The sequence below is a fragment of the Dermacentor silvarum genome, chromosome 4 (assembly GCF_013339745.2).
Source record: "Dermacentor silvarum isolate Dsil-2018 chromosome 4, BIME_Dsil_1.4, whole genome shotgun sequence".
NCBI classification, from domain to species: Eukaryota; Metazoa; Arthropoda; class Arachnida; order Ixodida; family Ixodidae; genus Dermacentor; species Dermacentor silvarum.
The window spans coordinates 187,071,904-187,084,003 of NC_051157.2; the positions used below are offsets into that span (position 1 = coordinate 187,071,904).

At 48.9% G+C, this 12,100-nt stretch overlaps 3 non-coding genes across 3 annotated transcripts; all 3 read right to left on the minus strand.

Moving 5' to 3' along the window:
* Trnag-gcc (transfer RNA glycine (anticodon GCC)) lies at nt 1–71 on the minus strand. Its single transcript has one exon. It is a non-coding gene; the product is annotated as a tRNA-Gly (tRNA).
* Nucleotides 72–8,328: 8,257 nt separating this feature from the next.
* Trnag-gcc (transfer RNA glycine (anticodon GCC)) lies at nt 8,329–8,400 on the minus strand. Its single transcript has one exon. It is a non-coding gene; the product is annotated as a tRNA-Gly (tRNA).
* A 3,350-nt stretch (nt 8,401–11,750) lies between these two features.
* On the minus strand, nt 11,751–11,821 carry Trnag-gcc (transfer RNA glycine (anticodon GCC)). Its single transcript has one exon. It is a non-coding gene; the product is annotated as a tRNA-Gly (tRNA).
* Nucleotides 11,822–12,100: the final 279 nt, after the last annotated feature.

Genomic DNA, 12,100 nt, shown 5'->3' on the forward strand with positions numbered 1-12,100 from the left:
TGCGTCGGCCGGGAATCGAACCCGGGCCACCCGCGTGGCAGGCGAGTATTCTACCACTGAACCACCGACGCCTATGCACAAGCCGTACAACAACATTCCTTGCATAGCGCGGAAAATTGCGCAACGTCTCACTGTATCTAGGTCAGTCCTCTCGCGAGCGCTTGTTTCGACCACCTGGTCGGCGCTTGCTTCCACCGACCGGGTGCTTTCGCAGAGCAACAACGGCTTTGGTGCCACAAAATGCCGCTGGATATGAATGGATGACAGCAGTACAATAGCGTCTTCATAGTGCATTGCAATATTGCAACGTTTGAAACGACGTACTATTGTGGCAGTGTAATTTTTTCCCGCTGCAGGCTTTTCTTCTGAAAGCGGTTCCTCCAATTGAATTTCATATTATCTTAGTAGGCTTCGTGACGCTTATTATTGGGGAGTAGTAAGCGTTACGTAATCAATTCTATAAAAGGGAAGCCAAGTTTTTCGAAATCTGTACTAAAGGCTCGAATGCCTGCTCTCGCAGTCATATGGTGAAAATAGAGCCTCATCTTAGATCTAAAGCCCATATATATATAAAGTAGCGCCATTTTTAGATCTTTCCGCCACTGCGCTCACCCCGGCGTTTCCTCCTCGCCGCCTTCGGTTGCCCCAGTCTCCTCCGCTCCTCCATGGGCCAATCCGTGTCACGTGGAAGCACGCGTTGCGCTTTTGTATATTCTTTTTCTTTCCAGCGCGCTCCGACCGCCATTCTCGGGCCTGTGTAACGAACGTGCTTTACGTACAAACAGATCAAACGTGTTAGGGACGAGACTGTGCGACGAAAGTGCTGTACGCACAAACGGATCAAACCTGTCAGGGACGAGAACTTCGTTGTGATGGCATGCTGCTGCGCCTTCAGTTGCCGCAACCGACAAGGCGAGGGCAAAAGGCTTTTTTTGTTTACCATCCGGCGAGCGCAAACGCTTGCTGCACACTTGGTCTTTGCGCCGTCTGGAATTGTCACGTTGCTACTTCCAAAACGGCATTATTAAGGCCGCAGGGCGCGATCGAAGTTTTCCGCGGATTTCCTCTGGTAGCGCGTTAACTGTCGTCTGCCCCGACGGGCCCGACGTAGGTGGCGCCACTGTCAAGATCGCGCCTGGATCGCGCTGGCCACGCCGAACGCGAACGGAGGAGTGGAACGGAGGAGGAGGAAAGTGGCTGGCGCTACTTTTTATATATAGGGGTTTTACTTAGATCCTTTGTCGCCCACCATCTGGTGAAAAAAGCGAAGTAAACCAAAGGCACTGATTGTAAAGTTTGACCTCGTAGCCTGCTTTACCAACTAGACCAACTCATGCTTTCAAAGTGCACCATCATAGTTGGTCAAAGCAATAACTCCCCGTTGCAGTCAGAAGAGCATCGCCAAGAAGAAAATTCCCAACTATCTCGCTCCCCCCCTCCGGAGCCCCTGTCGCCCAAATTATGACAAATAGATGCTACAGTTCTTGCTATCTTTATCGCTTAATGTAATTATAGTGAATAGCTCTTTCACATGCCCCACATTGCATTCAGATGACTACGAAGTGTAGTACTGGGACATTGTTAACCTAAGCTGATTGAGCCTTCCACTAAGTTTAGCTAACTGATTTTTATTTGAGCGGCTGGTTACAGGAAGTGCTGGCTGTGTACCAAACTATTGACATCTATAATCGCATAGGCATGTTTGTAAATATATTTGGCGGGTAAATATATTGCTACGAGAGACACATTCTGCCAGGGGCAGACGACAAAGAAGACGGTTCTGTCGGGTGCTGGTGGCTGTCCACCATCTTGGCTACTGTGTCTGTGTAGTGTATATACAGTGTAAATAGTCCCGCCTTGTGTCGTTTTACGTAACATCTTTGTGGTGGAGGTGCGGGGTAGTTCTCTGTCTCCATCACGGAGCTCCGCAACGGCCGCTTCATCACGCTTCCGACCATGTCAGTCAGTGCAGGCACAACGTCTTCACCCGCTGCCCCTCCAGTGGCTCCCACCTACATCGTTCTGCCTCCTGCTCGTGATCCTGGCGTCTTTTCCGGCCAGGATGGGGTTGATGTCGATAAATGGCTCAACCTTTACGATCGGATCAGCGCCAGCTACAGGTGGGACCCGATCCTTATGCTCGTCAACGTGCTTTTTTACCTCGATGGCCCACCACGGTGTGGTTCGAGACGCACGAGGCGGACATTACAAGCTGGGACTCTTTCAAAGAGAAGATACGCGACCTTTCCGGTGACAGCACTGGCCGGCAGCATGCTGCGCGGAATGAACTTGCGACTCGTGCATCCTCCGAGTCATACGTCTCTTACATCGAGGACGTTATCGCTCTTTGCCGCCAGGTTGACGAGCACATGCCTGAGTCCGAGAGGGTTTCTCATGTGTTTAAAGGTATCGCCGACGATGCCTTTAATCTGCTCGTGTATATCAACGTTGATACCGTCGACACAATCATCTAAGAATGTCGGTGGTTTGAACATGCCAAGAGCCGCCGTATAACCCAGAGATTCACCCGGCTGCCCTAATACGGCTGCAAGTTCATCGTGTGATGCCTTTCGCCTGCCGCCCACCTGTGACCACGTTACGCGTATTGTTCGTCGCGAGATTGAAGCTGCCTGTCCTCCACCTATTCCACCACCCGTGCTTACATCCCACGCCAGTGACCCCATCAGTGTCCCTCATGGAAGCTGTAGTAAGGCAGGAGTTTGCCAATCTCGGCCTTCCATCGGCGTGCCCACTGACTCGCCCTCACGCTCAGCCTTATTCCTCTGGACCCACTCGACGATCCTACACGTCTTTTGTCTCCTTACGCAATCCTGCGGAATGGAGAACGCCCGACGATCAGCCCATCTGCTTCTCCTGTCATGAGGCCGGGCACATTGCTCGTTATTGCCGTCACCGTTGGACCTACGCATCTCGCCAGACCTCCATGCACTCTACTACTTTTAGACGTCCAGCCGCTGGTTTCCCTGCTTACTACTCGTCGTCCTCCCACGAGCCTCTTCCCTCTGACGCCACTGCTCCTGTTCGTCGCTTCTCCCGCTCCCCGGCGCCGCAACGCCGCCAATCCCGCTCTCCGCAGCCTTGCCGCTTTTCCTCGCCGTCCTTCTCTGGACGCTCGCCGCCGGAAAACTAGATAGTGCAGATTATGGAGGTGAAGCTGCAATGCCGTCGTCCCCTGCAAATCCTCTGCTGACTCTCCCCACTCACCATAGCCTTCTAGAAGTCAAAGTCGACAATGTTCCTGTGACCGCCCTCATCGACACTGGTGCACACTAGTCTATTATGAGCGCCCCTTTACGCCGCCGCCTGAAGAAGATTATGACGCCGTCTATACGACACAGACAATACGTGTTGCCGATGGTGGTGCTGTTCAAGTGATCGGAATGTGCACTGCCCGTGTTAGCATTGCCGGTCGTCACACTGTCGTACTTTCTTTCGGCACACTCGGCCTTAATTGATTGTTCATCTGAAACACTATTTCTCGATCTTCCTCTTGTATCAGATGCCTGCGAAACGCCCGTCAGCCGCTTAAGCCCCACCGTTTTTGTACGCCTACCACCTCGAGCCGTCACGTACGTGTGTTTGTAATCGACCCCACCCGTTCCTGACGGCGACTATATCGTCATTCCGATTACTGACGTACGCCTGGCGCGCAATGTTACTGTGCCACATACCATCGCGACATTAGCTGATAACTGTGTGTTCCTTCCACTACTAAACTTTACTCTGACCCCCCAAGTGTTGCCCCACAAGATGTGGCTTGCCCACCTCACCGCTATAACAGACCATGACGTCAAGGTTGTCACCATAACTGCTCCTGAAGAAGCTGAAGTTTCCCGGTCACCAATTTATGACGACACCATTTTTCTCAAAATTATTGGATCAGACCTTTCGCCTGACCAGGCCGACGCTCTCTGCCGGGTTTTGGCCTCATACAGCGACATTTTCGACATTCGTGATCGACCCCTGAGTCAAGATTGTCACCCGGCTAAGAGTGTCACCCACCGAATCAACACTGGCGACTTTTTGCCCGTTCACCGTCGACCTTCCCGTGTGTCCGCATCAGAGCGCGATGTTATTCAAAAAGAAGTGGCGAAAATGGTTGCGAAGGACATCATCGAACCATCATCTAGTGCTTGGGCCTCCCCCGTCGTATTACTAAAGAAGACGGCTCCTGGCGTTTCTGCATGGATTATCGGCACCTCAACAAAATCACCAAGAAGGACGTGTACCCTCTTCCACGTATCGACGACGCTCTCGACTGCCTCCATGGTGCCACCTTCTTTTCATCCCTGGACCTTCGATCTGGCTACTGGCAAATCGCTGTAGACGACCTGGATCGCGAGAAGACCACTTCGTGACCCCTGACGGCCTTTACCAATTCAAGGTCATGCCTTTCGGTCTCTGCAACGCACCAGCCACCTTTGAGAGAATGATGGGCACACTGCTTCAAGGATTTAAATGGTCGACGTGTTTATGTTACCTGGACGACGTGATAATTTTGTCTCCCACTTTCGCAACACATCTTGAGCGGCTTTCAACCATTCTAGCAATTTTCCGACGAGCTGGCCTCCAGCTCAATTCCTCGAAGTGCCACTTCGCTCTTCGTCAAATTACTGTGCTGGGCCACCTCGTTGACGCTTCCGGTGTCCGACTAGACCCAGCGAAGGTACGCGCTGTCCCGAATTTCCCCGTTCCACGGTCTGTCCATGACATTCGTAGTTTCGTGGGTCTGTGCTCCTACTTTCGCCGTTTCGTGAAAAACTTTGCGGCGCTCGCACGTCCACTCACTGACCTTCTCAAGCAAGACGTCCCGTTTTGTTGGGGTCCTCTACAAGCTAACGCATTCTCTGAGCTCATCGCCGCCCTAACGATTCCACCTATTCTTGCCCATTTTGACCCAGCTGCTCCCACAGAAGTGCGCACAGACGCTAGTGGTCACGGCATCGGTGCAGTTTTAGCCCAAAACCAGCGCGGCACTGATCGTGTTATTGCGTACGCAAGTCAGTCTCCTTTCGAAATATGAACGCAATTACTCGATTACGGAACGGGAATGTCTTGCCCTTGTCTGGGCGGTTTCGAAATTCCGTCCTTACTTGTATGGTCGCCCTTTTCGTGTTGTCACAGATCATCACGCTTTCTGTTGTCACTGAAGGACCCTACTGGATGACTTGGTCGTTGGGCGCTGCGCCTTCAGGAGTACTCTTACTCAGTTACCTACAAGTCTGGCCGTCTCCATCTGGACGCGGACTGCTTGTCCCGCTACCCTGTTGACCAACCAGACGGATCGGAAATCGAACCTAGCCCCTGCGTTATGTCCATGTCTCAGTTTCTCCAGATTGGTGACGAACAACGCCGTGATGCTTCTTTGCGATCGCTCATTGACCGGCTGGAATCGGCACCTAACGACGCCTCACTGCGCATGTTCGTCCTCGTGAATGGCACACTTTACCGTCGTAACGTCCAGTCCGATGGCCTTGAGCTGCTTCTCGTTGTGCCTAAACATCTCCGTTCAACGGTCCTGCATGAGCTTCACGACGAACCAAGTGCTGGTCACCTTGGAATATCCCGCACGTACGACCGTGTCCGGCGCCGCTTCTTTTGGCGCGGTCTCGCCCGGTCTGTTCGACGTTACGTGACCTCCTGCGATAAATGCCAACGTCGGAAACGTCCTGCTGCATCCCCTGCTGGTCTACTTCAACCACTCTCTATCCCGACCGAACCATTCTTCCGTGTTGGTTTAGACCTTCTCGGTCCTTTTCCTGAGTCAAGATCCGGCAACAAGTGGGTCGCCGTTGCTATCGATTATGCGACCAGGTATGCAATCACTCGAGCGCTCCCCACCAGCACTGCTACTGACGTTGCCGATTTTTTGCTCCGCGATGTTATTCTACACCATGGCGCCCCTAGCCAATTGCTCACAGATCGAGGCCGGGCATTTTTATCTCGAGTAATCGACGATCTTTTGCGCTCCTCCTCAACGCAGCACAAGTTGACCACCGCCTACCATCCTCAAACAAATGGCCTCACCGAGCGCCTAAATCGCACCCTCACGGACATGCTCTCAATGTATGTTTCCTCCGACCACCGTGACTGGGACCTGGCGCTGCCTTACGTGACCTTCGCCTACAATTCATCGCGTCACGATACCGCCGGTTATTCACCCTTTTATATGCTCTTTGGCCGTGAACCGACGTTACCAATAGACACCCTAGCTTCTGGCTGCTGCCGCGCCGCCTAGCGAATATGCACGTGATGCCATCGCTCGTGCCGATCATGCGCGTCAGATCGCCCGCTCTAGGCTGTCGGCCTCGCAAGCGACCCAAAAGCGCCTCTATGACAGCCGGCATCACGACGTTCGCTTCTCACCCGGTGCCTTAGTTCTCCTGTGGTGTCCATTCCGTCGTGTGGGCCTGTCCGAGAAGTTGTTATCTCGGTACACGGGTCCTTACCGAATCATCCGCCAGGTGACGGACGTCACCTACGAGATTGTTCCCGTCTCTCCGACTTTGCAGCCTGCGATCGCTCCCAGGGACATAGTTCCCGTCAGCAGACTGAAAGCATACCACCCTCCTTCTGATGACAATGTTTGAAGTGCGCCGAGATGGCGCTTCTACCGCCGGGGGTAATGCTACGAGAGACACATTCTGCCAGGGGCAGACGACAAAGAAGACGGTTCTGTCGGGTGCTGGTGGCTGTCCACCATCTTGGCTACTGTGTCTGTGTAGTGTAAATACAGTGTAAATAGTCCCGCCTTGTGTCGTTTTACGTAACAATATTTACTTCTTAAGATAACCACCGCTATGCCGATGGGTGGTCACGTCCTTTCGAGCTGTTTGATCAGCATTTTGCCTGATGCCCCGTAATGTTGTTGAAAAAAATTCAATTCAGTTCACGTTCGGTTCAAGAAATAATTACACAAAGAGACATTGCCGGTATTCTTCTAACGGTTTTCTTGTTCATTGCCTCTACAGGTCTCATTTGTTTCAAAAGAAATAACATAGCAAAGGTACTGGATTAGCTGACCTACAGCTTTGCAGCGAAAGTCACAGATGGAAATACGCGTGAGTCACTGCTATTAAGTTTTTATGCCTCTGTACAGGCGTTCACGCGATGTAGTACTTGGAAAATTCTGCTGAGTTTACGCGAGAGTAGACCATCAAGGATATTTAGTAGCAGCGTTTACGAGGATCGCGTTCATATGACTATAGGTAAGTTTACCAAATAAATTTAGTTTTTATTTTCCTAATACCACACTGAAATCTCGAAGTGGTCCGAGTAAAATCGAGCAAAATGCTCAGTGGTCTAGTCTAAAACCATGTCGCGTGTATACTCGTCTGTTCTGCGCCGATTATACCTAAGGCGCCCGAAGTGGGAAACACCGCGACGTTGATTATTCGCAGCAGTACTGCGTGAAGTGAAGGTATTCTACTGACGTCACGATTTTCAAGGAGGTGAAATTTTCGTTGACAATTCGGTTATAGCGAATGCTCGTTAAACGGGGCCGCAAGGGACCAGGTAAATAAGTCCCGCTGATAAGAGGTTCCGTTTACCGAGAGATTGAGCTCAAGAGCACACAAGATGCTCTTTTGAAAGGGGCAGATGCTTTATTGTCAACAGTACATAATAGGTGGAGCAGATATGATCGCAAAACGTCTTCTTAGAAAGTTTGTACTTGCTATAGCAGCCGCTGACTAGATCAGGCATCAACACCTATAGTTACAAAATAAAAGGAGATCAATTCAACAAGAAAGTGAACATTTTAGTGAAGAAAACACACTTGAATGAACGATAACTTTGATCTTCGTCTCTAGCGTGGATGCATCGTGCGGGCTGTTTGTGTGCCACCATTAGAAACGCTAAGCAAACTCACAGTTCAGCGCAATTGCAAAGAAACCACAGTAAGCCACAACCGCAGTATGTCACGCTAACCACAGTTGGGTGGCTAACCACGGCACCACCCAAGCCATGGAAGAAGCCGTCTTTGCGATAAATGCCACAATACAAAACCAACCAAACATAGAGCTGGTAATTGTTCGGTTTAAGCAATTGCCATTTATTGACATTCCACTATTTTAAAGGGTTGTACAGATGAACCTCTGAGAATAAGCAGACATGGTGCCCAACCACGCATTAACCACCTGTTTTTCTCCATCAATGCGAGCACCCTGTTTCGCCAACGTGATCCTGGCATGTGCTTTCGAGCACAGAGCTTCGCCTCAGCGCATTATGACAGCTGGAAAGCAAGCTGTTTGATTACTGAAGACATCAGTCAAAGCTCTAATTATTAAGAAAAAAAAAAAGAAAGACTGCGTCGGCCGGGAATCGAACCCGGGCCACCAGCGTGGCAGGCGAGTATTCTACCACTGAACCACCGAACGCCGACGCGATCCGGTTATCATAGCAGGATTAAGTAGCGCAGTATATGGCACAATGCGTAGCTGTATTTAGACCAAGTTCTCTCTGAGCGCCGCTCGTTCAGGCACAAATCTCCATTTACCGGTCGTTTTGGAAGCGAAACAAAGGCTTCTGCGACGTAAAATGAGGTTTGATATGAAACTAGATCTGTGGAGTACAATATAGCGGATTTATAGCACAAGGCAAGATTGCGACGTTAAAAAAATCGTACTTGTGGGAGTGAAAACTTTTTTTTTTTTTTGCGGTGGTCGCTTTGCAACGAAAGCGATTCCTTGAAGTACTTCGCGCATCATAGTATGCTTCAAGGTGCAGTTTCGAAAGACCTTTTTAAGAAAAAAATCACTTCCAGAGAACAGAAAACAGGATTTAGAAAGGCGCTCTAAAGACTCGGAACACATGGTTAATCCCGCTGCTGCCCTACGCCCACCGCCATGCCCTTAATGTAGAGCTTGATTCAAGATTCTTATCACTTGCTATCCGAGAGGAAAGCAAAATAAACCGTGCGCTATCGAAGGACGAAGTCCATGAAAATCAGTTTTTTGTTTTATCAGAAGTGATCTAAAAAACTCGTGTCAGGTTCACACAGGCACATTTGAAAGGATATCAAGTCGACAGCCTTCGGAAATCTCAAACTCTATGACTCGAAGGGGTTACATCGTTGCTACACGACAAGCACTAGTAGCTCGAACCGCAATATGACACCAAGTGCTTCTGGCATCTCTATCGTGAGCGATGATTCTGCATCTGACATTAAACGGCTGTAACAATTATTCTAACTACCGAAATGAGCACGTTGTCATTGTTGTAGGGCATTTAAATGATACACAAAAATATTGTACTCTCTCTATGATTACGTGATGGTCGCGTTTCGCATTTCTAAGGATTGTTGTCGGTTTTAGTTGAGCACTCTGGTAACATTAGGGCTGCACGCTGCAATGTTTTTTTCATGCCGTGAGCCTGGTGTTTCTTGTTGGTTTAGGAAAATAAATAATCCGTACAGAGTGAAACAATTTCTTGCTATTCTTTTGCATTGAAAGCGTTGCTTAATGCTCGCCAGTATAAACACGCCGTTGACGAGGGTACCCGCGCCCACTGCTAGAAAGCATTTGAGATTTCGATAGAGTTCTACGGAACACTGTCGACTCGATAGACTATTGACTCCATGACCTTTTGAAACTGCTCGTGTGACACCCATATAAAATTCAATATTCCTTGTATACCAACATAGCCATAATACAAAATTACGAATCAAACACCATAAGAACTATATTAAAAATGTAAGATAGCCGTTTGTTTTATTTGCACTATGCAAAGGTTTGCTTTCTGCACAAAAGCAATACGTTGCATTTGTAGTACAACACGTGCTCGCACAACTGGTCATTGGCGTTGCCTGCCTCGAGTACGTCGTTGCCGGTGAGGTACGCGTTATATGACTGACCTACTGTGTTACCAATTGTTCGCGTATTATAGTAGCGCAACTGTTTCGTGTTACATATTTTAAACTTGTGTTACACTGCACCAGCAGGTGAGCTCACTCCCGTTTCTTCGCTTTGCGTAGCTCTGCTGTGCGTACCGCTGTGCGTAGCAAGGAGCATGCATCCAGGATTTCTTTTATTTCTCGTTCATGTCACGCGGGCAACATCATGGGCCACTTGCCAGTTTCAGGCAGACACACTTTTGGGATATGCTTGTCATTTAAATAACGAGAGCTGTTGTTCCACCTATAAATATCTTGCATGTCTGCTTCCTGCTCTCGCAATTGTGGCTTACGCTGTATTGACGGGGTCATAGTTTTCACATTCGCACAAAACAAGTTCCCGAATGCAGCTGTTTATACTCGAACACGTATGATCGAGTTGGTGGGAATAATGAAAAAGCACCTATGCTATCACATTTTTTGAACCTCAAGAGAACTTGTAATTTGTTCGTTTTGACAGAAATCCCCACTTCACTGTATTAATGGGAAGTAAACTAGGTCTTTCAATGTATATAGCTTAATCAAGAGTTCAGCGTCACAATGTTTATAAAGAAAGAGGACAGCGCATTCTTAAAAGCAGCAGCTGCCTGTATTTTATTGATGAAGCGTGGTGTCTTTCATGCACATTGATTTCTTTTATCGTACTCGCTACGCATGAGCTGAAATTTCACCGTATATCGGCTTATTGCGCAAATTCAAAACTTCGACTTAAAATTTCTTTTCCATTCGGTTTGCCTCCTCCCAGAACACTCCTTCGGATCAACCAAGGCCGAAGCACAACATCAACGGCAACACCACCGTCTGATAAAAACGTGTTAAGACCTGAGCATCAGATCATACAAGCCGACTGGTAAATTTCGGAATGATACATGTTTTTGTACCTCATGCATCTTTGTTCCAGTGTCAAAATGAAAGTGAATTCTGCCGTAGTGAGAGCGCCCTGCACAAAAATTTCCACGCCCCAGAACTTATACTGTGTTAATTTTCTGCCTCACAGATCAAGCATCTTGCTGTTCTCCAGCATGGACTTCACCAATATTGAAACGATAACCTGAACGCCTTTCTTTTTCAACACTGCCAGCAAACTTGTGGTATAACCTAGTTACTTTCCACATTCTTAATTATTTAACATCGTAGTCATTTAACATCGTAGTCATTTAACATCTTAGTTATTTAACATCCTAGATCCTGTGGCCTACAAATGGAGCAGAATCCATCGACGATGATTGTAAACGCAAGAGAATAGCCGAACGGGGCTTCGAAAAACCTATTCGCGCTTCGATTCAAATTATGCATGTTGTTTTTGTTCCTCGGTTTGCCTACTATAGCCCCTGAAGAACTTTCAGCAGTCCTGAAAGCGCGGATATCAACGTATTTAATATCTTAATTTGCTTCAGAAGTCAGTTTTCGCGCCCAGAGCAGCGTTCCACAACTGCCAATTTTCGGAAGCGGATGTAGGGCAGAAGGTTCGTTACCCATTTGTTTAAGCTGTTCGTTTTGGTTGGCTGAGCATGGATATCACACTGTGCGTGTTAATGCTCTACACGTAGTCAGTACGTTTAGGCCAAAATACATGTTTCAGGCTTTTTAAGGTAATATAGAAGTCTCCAGCTGTGTGCGATACAAATGAAAAACCTTGCACCCGACACCACGCGCGCTGTCACTCAGGTTTACACTAGGGTGCCTCGGTACGCTCCCTCTGTCGGCGAGGTGGAGAAGCGACTGAGGCACCATAGAACACAGAGCTTCGCCAAAGCACCTCATAACAGCCGGAAAGAAAGCTGACTGCTTACTTTAAGCCGTAAGTATATATTAAAAATAACGAAAAAAAAAATATTGCGTCGGCCGGGAATCGAACCCGGGCCACCCGCGTGGCAGGCGAGTATTCTACCACTGAACCACCGACGCCGATAGCCGAAGTTAGTACAACGACTGCCCTCACAAATACCGGAATATTGCGCAACGTCTATCTGTATCTAGGTCAGTGCGCTCGCTCGCTCAAGCACAGCTGCCCGTCGACCGGACGCTATCGTAGCGAAGACACAAGGGCTTCTGCGACGCAAATTGCCGCTCGATAATAAAATGGACAATTGGAGCACTATAACGCATTCTTACCCCAGGTAAGAAAGATCTCTTCCGGGGTACGTCACACAGTGCCGCTACACGTCAAAGCGTGACGTCACCGGC